The 14,145-nt window shown below is 39.7% G+C and overlaps 1 non-coding gene across 1 annotated transcript; it reads right to left on the minus strand.

The window, feature by feature from the left end:
* Nucleotides 1-7,302: 7,302 nt before the first annotated feature.
* Nucleotides 7,303-7,406, minus strand: LOC148564429 (small nucleolar RNA R71). The gene has a single exon (XR_015885422.1). It is a non-coding gene; the product is annotated as a small nucleolar RNA R71 (small nucleolar RNA).
* Between the last annotated feature and the right edge of the window lie 6,739 nt (nucleotides 7,407-14,145).

The raw sequence follows: 14,145 nt of genomic DNA on the forward strand, positions 1-14,145 counted from the left end.
TGATTTTACTAGAAAGCTTTCGATCTTCATCCAATTGGATAGTTATCTTGGAAAAGAAGATATTCATACTTGGATCTCTTCTGAACCTTGAAAGAGGAATGAAGAGATCATGCTAGGAATGCTTTCTCATGCTGGACCAAATTGGGTTTGGATGGATATGTGACTATAATCCTACCAACACTTGATTTGGGAAATGCATGTGGTATAATCAGTGACCATACTTCATCTCTTCTCATGAGCAATTGACCAAGGAATTGACTATTGATCAAGATTTGAGAGATTGAATTACCAAGAAATTGGAATTTGATCACTTAAGATTGCCAAGGAGATCAATGAATGCATTGATTGAGGAAGAGATGAAAATGAACTTGATCCGGAGAATGCAACATCTCCTGAGCCCAATGAACTCCCCATTTCTGATCTTACCCATTCTCTTTAATTTCTGCCATTTACTTTTATGAGCAATTACCCCATTCCCGTTTAAGATTCTGCAATTTACTTTCCGCCATTTACATTCAGCTCTTTATTTCTAGCATTTAATGTTTCTGCTATTTACTTTTTTTCGCCATTTAATTTTTTGCAAATCTCACATCAAATTCTGGTTCACTCAACTAGAACATTCCTCTAATTAAAGTTGCTTGATCAATCAATCTCTGTGGGATTCGACCTCACTCTATTCTGAGTTTTTACTTGACGACAAATTCGGTACACTTGCCGAAGAAAATTTGTTGAGAGACAAGTCTTGTGTGTATCACTCGGTGAATGGGGAGAGCTGAGCGCTTCTTTGTTGTGGAATGGAGCCTCTCTTCGAGCCTTGAGGGAGGAAATTCAGCACCAATTTTCCTTGTGAAGAGAACAAAGGTAGCGCATGCCTTATGTGGAATGCCTTGAGTTCGAACCTTGGGGAAGGCTTCTTGGCCCCCATTTGAGAAATAACCAAGGGTAGCGCTCCTCAAGCTCCCTGGTTCGAATCCTTGTGAGGCCATCTTGGCCAATTTTGGCTTATTTTCCTTGGTAAGTAGCGCTCCTTCCTTCCCTTGAGTCATGGGTTCGAGACTGTGTGAAGCCTCTACCAAATGTTGTACCTTGATTTTCTTTTGGTGGAAGCCCGATAAAGTTAACAATGTTAACCGAGCTCTATTGATCTTGCCTTGTTTCCTTGGTCATTTGTAACGCTCGGTTAAGGGAGAGAGCTCAGCTTTCCTTTCTTTGCTTCCTTGACCTTGAGTAGCGCTCGAATGGAGAGTGCTGAGCTTTTTGAGAGAGCGCTATGGCCTTTCTCCCTTGATGTGTCACGCTTTTCTTCTCCCTTAGCTACGCTTCATAGGCCATGCTTTCTTGTTTCTTTCTTTTCTTCACCTACAAGTAATCAAAACAACCAATCAAAGTATCACCAAATTCACAAGGTTTATAAATCATTCAAAAACCAATTAATTTTAGCTAAAATCTCATGATTTAGTGTCAAATAAAGGATGGTTGATTGATTCAACAAAACCATGCAAATCCACTCCAAACAACTTACTTATAATGCAAGAAAGTGCATAAAACCTAATGAAACAAGTAAAAAAAATGCTTGAAAAGCTAGCATAAAATGACTTGTCATCACAACACCAAACTTAAACCTTGCTTGTCCCCAAGCAAGTACTAAACATAAGAGAAAATGAAATGAAACTGAGAAGTATACATGTCCTTATTTAGCAGATAATTGAACTTGGTTCATGGGGTTTTATGCAGACAATGATAGCTCATTTATTACTTGCTGCTATATATGCAATGTTTCCTCAAAGGTTCACTAAGGTTGCTGCTACAATGTTTTACTTTTTGCTTAATTCCTTGCTAGATTTTCCATTTTTATTTTGCTTGGAGAGCTTATTACTTAATGAAAGCTTGGTGGCAAATGTTGTAGCAACCTTTGGCTTATTTTGCTCAACATTTCTTCACCACAGACACATGGCTCACATTTTCTTCCTAGGATCATTGATGCCCAGCATCTCTTTGGATCACTAAATATTTTGTAGCTAGGTTGCTTTTGATAGTGGACTTTTGGTTGGCAATCCCAAATCAGTTGATCTAAGTGGACATGTTTTAAAATACTCCTCAGAACCTACTTGTCCAAGCATATCCTAGTACTAAAACACCACAGGCATATGTCCTAGGGTCCAAGCTATTGGTGTCTAGCCTTATTGTTTGTTTCTTTGCCAATTCTTGGCTTTTCTCTTTCTTTTTCTTTTTGTTTTGATTCATTCTCAAGGGACTTTCATTAATTGACAGATTATAGCAGCAAACTAACTCATACTTCAAGGAACATGTCATTATGCAGCATTTATTTTATGAGCTAGCAATTGAATATAAACAAATACCACCACTAACTTTCATTCTAATTTCTACAACATTGAACATTCACTTTTCTAAATCAAACATTTTTCTTTTATTCAAGCAGCAAGGAAACAAAACAAAATACAAGCTAATGATGGATGACAAAATTTATGCAGATCCAAGTATTTCTCAGCAAACATTTTCACTTGTATTTAATTGAATACTTCAACAAGACAAATAGGGCTTTCCAAATTGAAATACTTCAAAGCAACAAGGATTGGTGTCAATACAACCTGTGGGGAATGTCCCTCAGCTTTTTCTTCTATCATCATTATTATTTTTTTCTTTGTTGTACTTCCTTTGGACAATGATGCATATTCCCTTCACTTTGAATGGTTTCCTGCATAATCCTCAAGAGTTGCTTGTTTCTCAAGCCCTTAGGCAACTGGTTAGTATGCAAAGATTATTTGTGGACTTATGAATTTACTTTGGTGTGTGAATGATAAACTTCTATTTTATGATATATATTGTGTTTAATTGTGTGGTTTTATCATGATCCTTACCCACTTATTCATTAAATTAGCATGCATTTAGATTTCCTTCCTGAATTTATTACATGTTTGAAAACTGTTTCCTAGAGACTTTAATTGTTTATTTTTAATTCTCCTTTATTCCATTCGATGCCGTGATCTGTGTGTTGAGTGTTTCAGACCTTACAGGGCATAAATGAGTTGGAGATTGGAAAGGGAGCTAGCAAAAATAGAAGTAACACAAGAATTTGAGGAGATAACCAGCGAGAAGTGACGCGGTCGCATGGCTCACGCGACCGCGTGAAGGCGCACAAATCGCAGTGACGCGGCCGCCTGGCACACGTGGCCGCGCGGATTGGAAAAGCTAAAGCGACGCGGTAGCGTGGACGACGCGAACGCTTGGCAAGGAAAAACGCGAATGACGCGTCCGCATGGATGACGCGATCTGCATAATCTGCAGAATTCGTTGGGGGCGATTTTGGACCTTATTTCGACCCCGTTTTCGGCCCGGAACAGCAGACTAGAGCCAGAGAATATGCAGAAACAAAAGGACAGCATTCATTCTATACAGTAGACAGTTTTAGATCTAGTTTTACTCCCTTAGGTTTTTCTCTCTATGTTTTGAGAATTTTAATTTTCAATTGGTCTTAGCATTGGAACATTGAGAAGAGTTATTTCCTCATCAAGACTTCGTCACCCTAGTTCGTTCTCTTAACTTGGTTTTATTCTCCCATGTTCTTTGCTTTGTTCAATTTTGTCGTTTGGATACTTTCATGATTATTTAATACAAGGGTTATTTCTTCCATTTAAATTTATTTTCCATTCCAATAATCATGTCTTCTTTTAATTCCCTTTCATGTGTTATGGATTTATTATTTACAATGAGTGAGTAGTTCCTTCACTTGATGGGGAGTTGATTGAAAGGAACTCTTGAGTTGGAAGGATTGAAAGAAAAATTGTAATTGGGTTAACTATTGGATTGTTATCTAATCACTAACACCAATCCCTTTGAACTAAGTGGGTTGCAACTTGTGAACAGATCTAGCATTCCAACTTGTTTGACTTTCCTTTACCTAGTAAAGGATAACCCAACAGAACAACCATTAATTATAAATTAATCTTAAAATCACTCCATCAACAGTAGAAATTCCAACTAATCAACTCCCAGTCAAGGCTTTTATTCATATTAATTAAATTTCCTCAATTTAATTTCTAATTTACTTAACTCAACTTCTTGGAACATCTGATTAATAAAATAGCACACTTTCTGCAACTCGTTGGTGATGCCAGGGCATCTTGGCCAGTTTCACTGACCTTTTCTTTACTGTTTTTAGGTTAGTTTCATGCATTTCTTTAGGAAATAAGCTAGTTTTGGGTAGATATTCACTTATGCCTTGATTCAAGCATACATTGTGCATTTTACATAATTTCATGAGGATTTTGCATAAGTTTAGTGACAATTATTATGTTGCATTACTCATAACTTGGACTAGAGCTTTGATGCACTTTATTGCTTGATTTCAGGACCAAAAGGAAGCAAGAAAAGGGGAGGTAACTTGCAAGGTTAATGAGAAAAGGATTGCCAATAACACTCTCAAAAAAAAAGCCATCAATGCCCACGTTAGAGAGTCACGTTAACTAAGTTAACGTGAACTCTAACGTGGAGAAGAGAAGTTGAGCCAACGTTAGTGACACTTAACATTGTCACTAATGTTGGCAATTACTCATAAGTGGCCACGTTAGAAGCCACGTTAACCTAGTTAATGTGGCCTCTAACGTTAAAGGGGGAAGAGAAGCCAACGTTAGTGACACTCAACATTGTCACTAACGTTGGCCTATGGTGCAAAGTACCACGTTAACTTGGTTAACGTGGGAACTAACGTAAGGGATGAAGAGTTGTCGACAACGTTAGTGACACTCAACATTGTCACTAACGTTGAAGCAACCACACAACCCCCAAGAGTCACGTTAACTTGGTTAACGTGGAAGCTAACGATGAGGAATGAAGGATGAGCCAACGTTAGTGACATTCAACATTGTCACTAACATTGGGATGGCTAAAGATGGCCACGTTAGAAGCCACGTTAACCTAGTTAACATGGACTCTAACGTTAGACCTAGGGGCACATTGGAACATTAGAGACAATGTTGAATGTCATTAACGTTCTCGAAGGATGGCAAGGGCCACGTTAGAAGCCACATTAACCTAGTTAACGTGGGCTTTAACGTGAAGCAAGAAGGGGCACACTGGAACGTTAGTGACAATGTTGAGTGTCACTAACGTTTTCGAAGGTTCACAAGGCAACGTTAAAAGCCACGTTAACCTAGTTAACGTGGGTTTTAACGTGAGGCAAAGGGGTGCATTGGAACGTTAGTGACAATGTTAAGTGTCACTAACATTTTCAAACTTATATTCTCACTAAATATTAACACCCCTAACGTCCTGAACTAAAGTCTCCGCCCACTTCGCACTTTCTCTCTGCAAGTAAAGCCAAGCCCAAATAAAGAAAGGAACTGCTTCAAACTCAAGATCCAAAGGCCCAAGACTTGAAGAATCACACTAGAAGCTGAGAAGAGTAGTATATATAGGAGTAGCTTTGAATTGAGAAATAGTTCTGGAGGCTGGAAAAAAGAGAACTACTCTCTGTATTTTACTTTCTTTGCAATTTCTAGTTTTATGATGTATTCTCCATCTTTGTTTTTATTTTCAAGAGCTATGAACAACTAAACCCCTTTCATTGGGTTAGGGAGCTCTGTCGTAATTTGATGGATCAATACTAATTTTTATTATTCTTCTTCTATCTTTCCTCTTGATTTTACTTGAAAGCTTTCGATCTTCATACAATTGAGTAGTTATCTTGGAAGAGAAGCTACTCAAACTTGGATCTCTTTTGAACCTTGAAAGAGGAATGAAGAGATCAAGCTAGAAATGCTTTCTCATGCTGGACCAAATTGGGTTTGGATGGGTATGTGACTATAACCCTCTCAATACTTGATTTGGGAAATGCATGTGGTATAATCAGTGACCATACTTCATCTTTTCTCATGAGCAATTGACCAAGGAATTGGCTATTGATCAAGATTTGAGAGATTGAATTAAAAGAAATTGTAATTCAATCACTTAAGATTGCTAAGGAGATCAATGAGTGCATTGATTGAGGAGGAGATGAAAATGAACTTAATCCGGAGAATTGCAACATCTCCTAAGCCCAATGAACTCCCCATCTCTGATCTTACCCATTCTCTTTAATTTCTGCCATTTACTTTTATGAGCAAATCCCCCATTCCCATTTACAATTCTGCAATTTATTTTCAGTCATTTACTTCCAGTCCTTTAATTCTAGCATTTACTTTTCTGTTATTTACATTCCCGCCATTTTATTTCCTGCAACTCTCAACCCAAATTCCGGATTCGCTCAACTAGAACATTCTTCTAATTAAAGTTGCTTGATCAATCAATCCCTGTGGGATTCGACCTCACTCTATTGTGAGTTTTTACTTGACGACAAATTCGGTACACTTGCCGAAGGGAGATTTGTTGAGAGACAAGTTTTCCGCGCATCAAGTTTATGGCGCCGTTGCCGGGGATTGATTGTGCATCAACAATGATTAAATTGGAAGATCACTAGATTGAGCATTTTTATTTTGTGAATTTCATTTTTCTGTTTGAGTGATTTACTTTTTGTTTTAGTTAAACTTCTTCCCTTCCCCCTTTACTCTTTTGTTTTTCTTTGTTATTTCCAATTCTGCTTGCTAACCCACTAACTGTTTGATATATTGCATCAACCACAACTAATAATAATTCTGACACAAATACTGTCTGCACCTATTTTTTTTGCTTGTACTTGTTGGTTGTATGACAGGGAGAAGAAGCGGGGCTTCAACTTCCTTTGATTCTGAACCTGAGAGAACCTTCCTTAGACTAAGGAGGGAGGCAAAAGAAAAACGTATAGTTGGTGCTGAAGAAGAGGAGGAATACTTTGAGGAATACTTTGAACCAAACATGGAAGAAAACATGGAAAATCATCATGAAGAGGAGACTCACAACCATGGCAGAGGAGGTGGAGCAAATCATGCTGGGGAGGATAGAAGAGTTTTGGGCTCTTACATCAATCAAAACCCAGGCAATTGTGGAAGTAGCATCCAAAAGCCAACAATCCATGCCAACAACTTTGAACTTAAACCACAGCTCATCACCATTGTTCAGAACAACTGTTCATTTGGAGGAGGTGTTCAAGAAGACCCCAATCAACATTTGACTACCTTCCTGAGAATATGTGACACAGTGAAATCTAATGGTGTTCATTCTGACGCCTATAGACTGCTCTTATTTCTCTTCTCACTCAGGGACAAGGCAGCCAAGTGGCTGGAATCTTTTCCAAGGGAGAGCTTGACAACTTGGGAGGATGTGGTGAACAAATTCTTAGCAAGATTTTACCCTCCTCAACGAATCAATAGGCTGAGAGCTGAGGTTCAAACTTTTAGGCAACAAGATGGTGAGACTCTGTATGAAGCATGGGAGAGGTTCAAGGACTTAACAAGGAGATGTCCACCTGACATGTTCAACGAATGGGTGCAGCTGCACATATTCTATGAAGGGCTATCCTATGAGTCAAAGAAAGCCGTGGACCATTCATCAGGAGGATCCTTGAATAAGAAGAAGACCATTGAGGAAGCCATAGATGTTATTGAAACAGTAGCAGAAAACGACTACTTCTATGCTTCCGAAAGAGGGAACACAAGAGGAGTGATAGAGCTAAACATTGTAGATGCTCTGTTGGCCCAAAACAAGCTCATTACCCAGCAGCTGGCTGACCTCACCAATAAGATGGAGAGGAACCAAGTAGTAGCAATTTCATCTTCATCAACAATCCAAGAAGGGGTGAATGTAGAAGCAGAAGGGAGTCAGGAGCAAGCTAACTACATTGGGAATTCACCAAGGAAAAACTATGATCCATACTCCAAGACTTACAACCCTGGATGGAGAAACCACCCAAACTTTGGGTAGGGAAGTAAGCAAGATCAAAACCAAGACCAGAGGACATCTCAACACCCCCACAACAACACTTCTCCACACACTTATCAAAACCAAAACAGCACATCTGCTTCGAACCACTCATCAATTGATAACAAGCTTTCTAAGATCGAAACCTTCATTGAAGGAATATGCAGAGACATTCAAGACAGTAAAGCATTCAGAGAGGAAGTGCAGTCAAACATGCAGAATCAAAATGCTGCCATCACAAAACTGGAAACACAAATCAGCTATCTATTTAAGCAGCTTCCTAACCACAATTTTTGCTATGATGCCCATTCAAGCAAAAGGGAGGAGTGTCAAGCTATCACACTTAGGAGTGGGAAGGAACTGAAGGAACATCCCCAAAAACCACAAGAAGAAGGCTCAAATGAAAAGGGAGAAGAGCAAGATGAAATGCGAACCCCCACGCCAAGTCTGCAGAAAGAAAAAAGGATACCCCAACTGAACATCTCAAGAGCTCCATACCCCCAGCTATTGAAGAAAAAGGAAGATGACAACCAGTTCTTGAGATTTTTGGAAATCTTCAAGAAGCTACAAATCAACATACCATTTGCTGAAGCCATAGAACAAATGCCACTTTATGCCAAGTTTTTGAAGGAGCTAATGACTAAGAAGAGAAGCTGGAAGAACAATGAGACTGTGATACTAACTGAAGAGTGCAGTGCTATCATTCAGCATAAACTATCTCAGAAACTGAAGGATCCTGGGAGTTTTCAGATCCCTTGTGTTATAGAAGAAATCACAGTAGAAAAGGCTCTTTGTGACTTAGGGGCCAGCATCAATTTGATGTCAGTAGCTATGATAAGAAAGATGAAAATTGAGGAGGCTAAACCAGCAAAAATGGCTCTACAACTGGCAGACCAGTCGTTCTAATTCCCTCACGGGATAGTAGAGGATTTGCTAGTAAAATTAGGAGATTTCATATTCCCAGCAGATTTTGTGGTGCTGGACATGCAGGAAGACGCCAAAACCTCCATCATCTTGGGAAGGCCATTCTTGGCCACTGCTGGAGCTGTCATTGATGTTCAGAAGGGTGACCTCACCCTGAGATTACACAATGAAAAGATGACATTCAATGTGTTCAAGGCCATGAGTTATCCACCGGAATAATTGGGGGAATGCATGAGGTTAGATGCACTTGAGGATGAAGTGGAGGAGAATTTTGAAGAAGATGAACCTGAAGAGAACGAGAGATTGGTGGAGGAAGAATCTGAATCAAGTGAAGAGGTAGCTACAGCAGAAATACATATACCAGATGCACCAAAGGAAGGGAACGAAAAATCAGAAGCACCCAAACTTGAACTCAAAGCATTGCCACCCACTCTCAAATATGCATATCTAGGAGAAAATGAAAACTACCCAATGATCATAAATTCATCCCTCAGTCAAGATCAAGAGGACGAACTACTCAAGGTGCTGCGGGAGCATAAGAATGCCATTGGATGGACCCTTGCTGACTTGAAGGGAATCAGTTCAGCCATATGCATGCATAAAATACTATTGGAAGATGATGCCAAGCCATCAATTCAATCCCAAAGAAGGCTGAACCCAATCATGAAGGAAGTGGTACAGAAAGAGGTTATGAAGCTTTGGCAAGGAGGGGTCATATACCTAATTTCGGACAGCCCTTGGATTAGCCCCATACATGTTGTGCCAAAGAAGGGAGGGATCACTGTGGTTACCAATGAGAAGAACGAGCTCATACCTACAAGGACCGTCACAGGATGGCGGATGTGCATAGACTACAGGAAACTCAATGAGGCTACACGAAAGGACCATTTTCCCCTTCCATTCATGGATCAGATGTTGGAAAGACTTGCAGGGCACGCATATTATTGTTTTCTCGACGGTTATTCAGGATATAACCAAATAGTGGTTGATCCAAGAGACCAAGAGAAAACCTCATTTACCTGTCCGTATAGAGTGTTTGCCTATAGACGCATGCCATTTGGATTATGTAATGCCCCTGCAACTTTCCAATGCTGCATGCTTTCTATCTTTTCAGATATGATAGAAAAATTCATTGAAGTTTTTATGGATGATTTCTCGGTATTCGGAGATTCTTTTCCTAGTTGCCTACATCACCTCGCCTTGGTATTGAAAAGATACCAAGAGACCAATTTGGTCTTGAATTGGGAAAAATGCCACTTCATGGTGACTGGAGGAATAGTCCTTGGTCACAAGGTCTCTCACCAAGGCATTGAGGTTGATAGAGCTAAAGTAGAACTTATTGAAAAACTACCCCCACCCAGTGATGTCAAGGCAATTAGAAGTTTTTTAGGGCATGCTGGTTTTTACAGAAGGTTCATCAAAGATTTTTCAAAGATAGCCAAGCCCTTAAGCAATCTCCTTGTATCTGATACACCATTCATCTTTGATGAAACATGCATGCTAGCATTTGCACATTTGAAAATGAGGTTATCCTCTGCTCCTATCATTTCCCCACCTGATTGGAACCTACCATTTGAATTGATGTGCGATGCATCTGATTTTGCAGTTGGGGCAGTGTTAGGACAAAGGAAAGATAACCTAGTTCGTGTGATATACTATGCTAGCAAAGTCCTTAATGAAACTCAAAGAAATTATACCACTACTGAAAAGGAGTTGCTAGCAATAGTTTTTGCATTTGACAAATTTAGATCATACCTCATTGGTGCTAAAGTGATTGTTTTTACAGATCACACAGCACTTAAATATTTGTTTGCCAAGCAAGAATCAAAGCCAAGACTAATAAGGTGGATCTTACTTTTGCAGGAATTCGATATTGAAATCAGAGACAAGAAAGGAGTGGAGAACAAGGTGGCAGATCACCTATCCAGAATCCCTCATGATCAAGGTGGAGAGAATGATACAAATGTGAACGAGCTCTTCCCTGATGAGCAATTGATGACAGTTCACAAAGCACCATGGTTCGCAGATATTGCAAATTTCAAGGCAACTGGGGCATTACCCCCAGGGATCAATAAACATCAAAAAAGGAAGCTCATGAATGATACAAAATACTTTGTTTGGGACGAGCCATATCTCTTCAAGAAATGTTCAGATGGAATTCTTAGAAGATGTGTTTCGGAAGAGGAAGGGAGAGAAGTTCTGTGGAACTGCCACGGTTCATGCTATGGCGGGCACTTTGGAGGGGACAGAACTACAACAAAGGTGTTACAAAGCGGATTCTTTTGGCCCACCCTTTTCAAGGATGCCAAGAAACTAGTAAAAAGCTGCAATGAATGCCAAAGATCTGGAAATCTGCCCAAAAGAAACGCCATGCCACAAAATTTCATCTTGGAACTGGAACTGTTTGATGTGTGGGGAATTGATTTCATGGGACCATTCCCAACCTCATATGCAAAGAAGTACATCCTGGTAGCAGTGGATTATGTTTCCAAGTGGGTAGAGGCTATTGCAACCCCAACTAATGATAACAAGGTAGTCATGAACTTCCTCAGGAAGAATATCTTTAGCCGGTTTGGAGTCCCAAGAGCCCTCATCAGTGATGGAGGGAGCCACTTTTGTAACAAACTACTAGAAGCTCTCCTCTTACGATATGGGATAAAACACAAAGTAGCCACACCTTACCATCCTCAAACAAGTGGGCAAACTGAGATATCCAACAGAGAGATGAAGAGGATCCTGGAAAAGACTGTGGGCGCATCTAGAAAGGATTGGTCGAAGAAGTTGGATGATGCTCTGTGGGCATACAGAACAGCATTCAAAACTCCACTTGGAATGTCTCCATATCAACTAGTCTATGGGAAGGCTTGTCATCTACCACTGGAGCTGGAACACAAAGCTCTTTGGGCTATCAAGATACTAAATTTTGACAGCATTGCTGCTGGTACAAAAAGGATCTTGCAACTGCAAGAGATGGTGGAATTCAGGTCACAAGCCTATGAAGACACTAAGATGTATAAAGAGAAGGCAAAGAGAAAATATGACATGCATTTGGCACCCAGGAGTTTCGAAAAAGGGCAGCAAGTACTCCTTTACAATTCTAAATTAAGGCTGTTCCCAGGAAAACTCAAGTCAAGGTGGTCCGGACCTTTCATGGTTACAAAAGTATCACCATATGGCCACATCGAAATCACGGATGAAGGTTCAGAGAGGACTTTTACAGTGAATGGACAAAGACTCAAACATTACCTGGGTAACATGGGGGAAAACCCCAGAGTAAAGTACCATCTCAAGTAATTAAGGACTCGTCGAGCTAGCGACGATAAAAGAGCGCTCTGTTGGGAGGCAACCCAACCTCAGGTAGTTTCACTCTCATCTTTATTTCAATAAAAATCACAAGTTGTTTCCCCTGTATTGTAAGGAGCTAAGTTTGGTGTTCCACACCAGAACAATCCAAGAGTGGTAGTGTAGTTCTAAGTTTTGTGTTCCACTAAAGGACATTGGTTAGAATTACACTCCACTCCAAAAGAACATTGCTAGCTCCATCCAATCAAGAGAAACCACTTAGATGTAGTTAGACTGTAGGTGATCATTGCTTTGTTGATAACAAGATATGAGGGTCTCTGCATATATGTAATGTTTTGTACTGGGCAAAGAACTAAGTTTGGTGTTCACACACCAAATTGAGTCCAAGAGGCACAAGCATACATGTAAGCTAACTATGTCTCAAGTGCTTTGGGAACAAGCAACTTCCAGTAACCTTGCAGGAATCTTATAAGGAAATGGTGCACCTTCACCCAAAGAAGCGAGGCAGCAAAAACTAGGATGATGACAAAGAGAGAGGGGGACCAGAGATCATCACCCGAAGGTTGTATTGTTACCTAATTCCATTGTACTTAGAATTGTTGAAAGTTGGAAGTCCGAATGCACTTTTGATTTGTAGCTACTCGTAGATGAACCCTTTTTAAATTCTGTCTTTTAATTTTTCCTTCTGAATAGGTCCATGATTTCTGGTTTAAATGTCAATGCATCATTCCCTTATTTACTTGTAAGCTTGTCCATTTTAAATCAAATTGAAGAAGAGAATGATTATGTTTTTCAAAGACCAGAGTAGAGTTCATATTGTGGAAGTGCATTCATGAATCTTTGGGGTAGTCATAAGTTAGCTAAGTTGGTTCAACCACAAGGCTGGGATGACAATTATATGGCCTGAATACGTTGCTTTGGATACACTCATGAGACTAAGTTAATAACAAGATCCTAAGAAGAGAAAAGGGAAAGAACAATGGAAGTGAAAAACAAAAGAAAAAGAGTAAGCAATAAGGCTAGGCATCAATGGTTTTAATCTTGAGGCAAGTGTCTGTGGTGCTCCTGTGTGAGGGATCTACTTGGATGAATAAGCTCTTAGGGGTGCCTTATCACCTGGTAACTTGGGTTAACTAACTCGGGATTATCAGCTGAAAGTCCACTATCAAGAGTAACCTTCACTACAGAGCATTTAGTAACCCAAAGAGGTGCTGGACACCAAGGTCTCAAGGAAAAGAAAATAAACAAGCTATATGCCTGTTGTGTGTATGTATGGGGGATAGGCTTGAGGGAGTAAGTCCTTAGGGGTGTCTCAACACCTAGCACCTTGAACCAACTGGTTCGGGAGTGTTGGCTGAAAGCTTATCTTAAAGAGTTGCCCCCTTACAAAGCACTTAGCCTAAATAACACAAACAACCCTTGAAATAACAATAAAAGGATCAATGAATAAAAGTCTCATGAGATATAAACAAAGTGGGTGGTTTAGGACATGATAAAGGTCTGAAAGCTAGTAATGGAATGAACCTAAGTAGCTATGCATGAAACCACCATAAAATCAGTAACATGACTTCCACAAGAATGACTCATTCCTCTGGACATTCCATTCATCATTCTCTTGTTCCAGTACTTGCTTAGGGACAAGCAAGCTTTAAGTTTGGTGTTGTGATGCCAGGGCATCTTGGCTAGTTTCACTGACCTTTTCTTTACTGTTTTTAGGTTAGTTTCATGCATTTCTTTAGGAAATAAGCTAGTTTTGGGTAGATATTCACTTATGCCTTGATTCAAGCATACATTGTGCATTTTACATAATTTCATGAGGATTTTGCATAAGTTTAGTGACAATTATTATGTTGCATTACTCATGACCTGGACTAGAGCTTTGATGCACTTTATTGCTTGATTTCAGAACCAAAAGGAAGCAAGAAAAGGGGAGGTAACTTGCAAGGTTAATGAGAAAAGGATTGCCAATAACACTCTCAAAAAAAAAAGCCATCAATGCCCAGGTTAGAGAGTCACGTTAACTAAGTTAACGTGAACTCTAACGTGGAGAAGAGAAGTTGAGCCAAC

This window comes from Arachis ipaensis, chromosome B5 (assembly GCF_059453495.1).
Source record: "Arachis ipaensis isolate K30076 ecotype BB chromosome B5, ASM5945349v1, whole genome shotgun sequence".
NCBI lineage: Eukaryota > Viridiplantae > Streptophyta > Magnoliopsida > Fabales > Fabaceae > Arachis > Arachis ipaensis.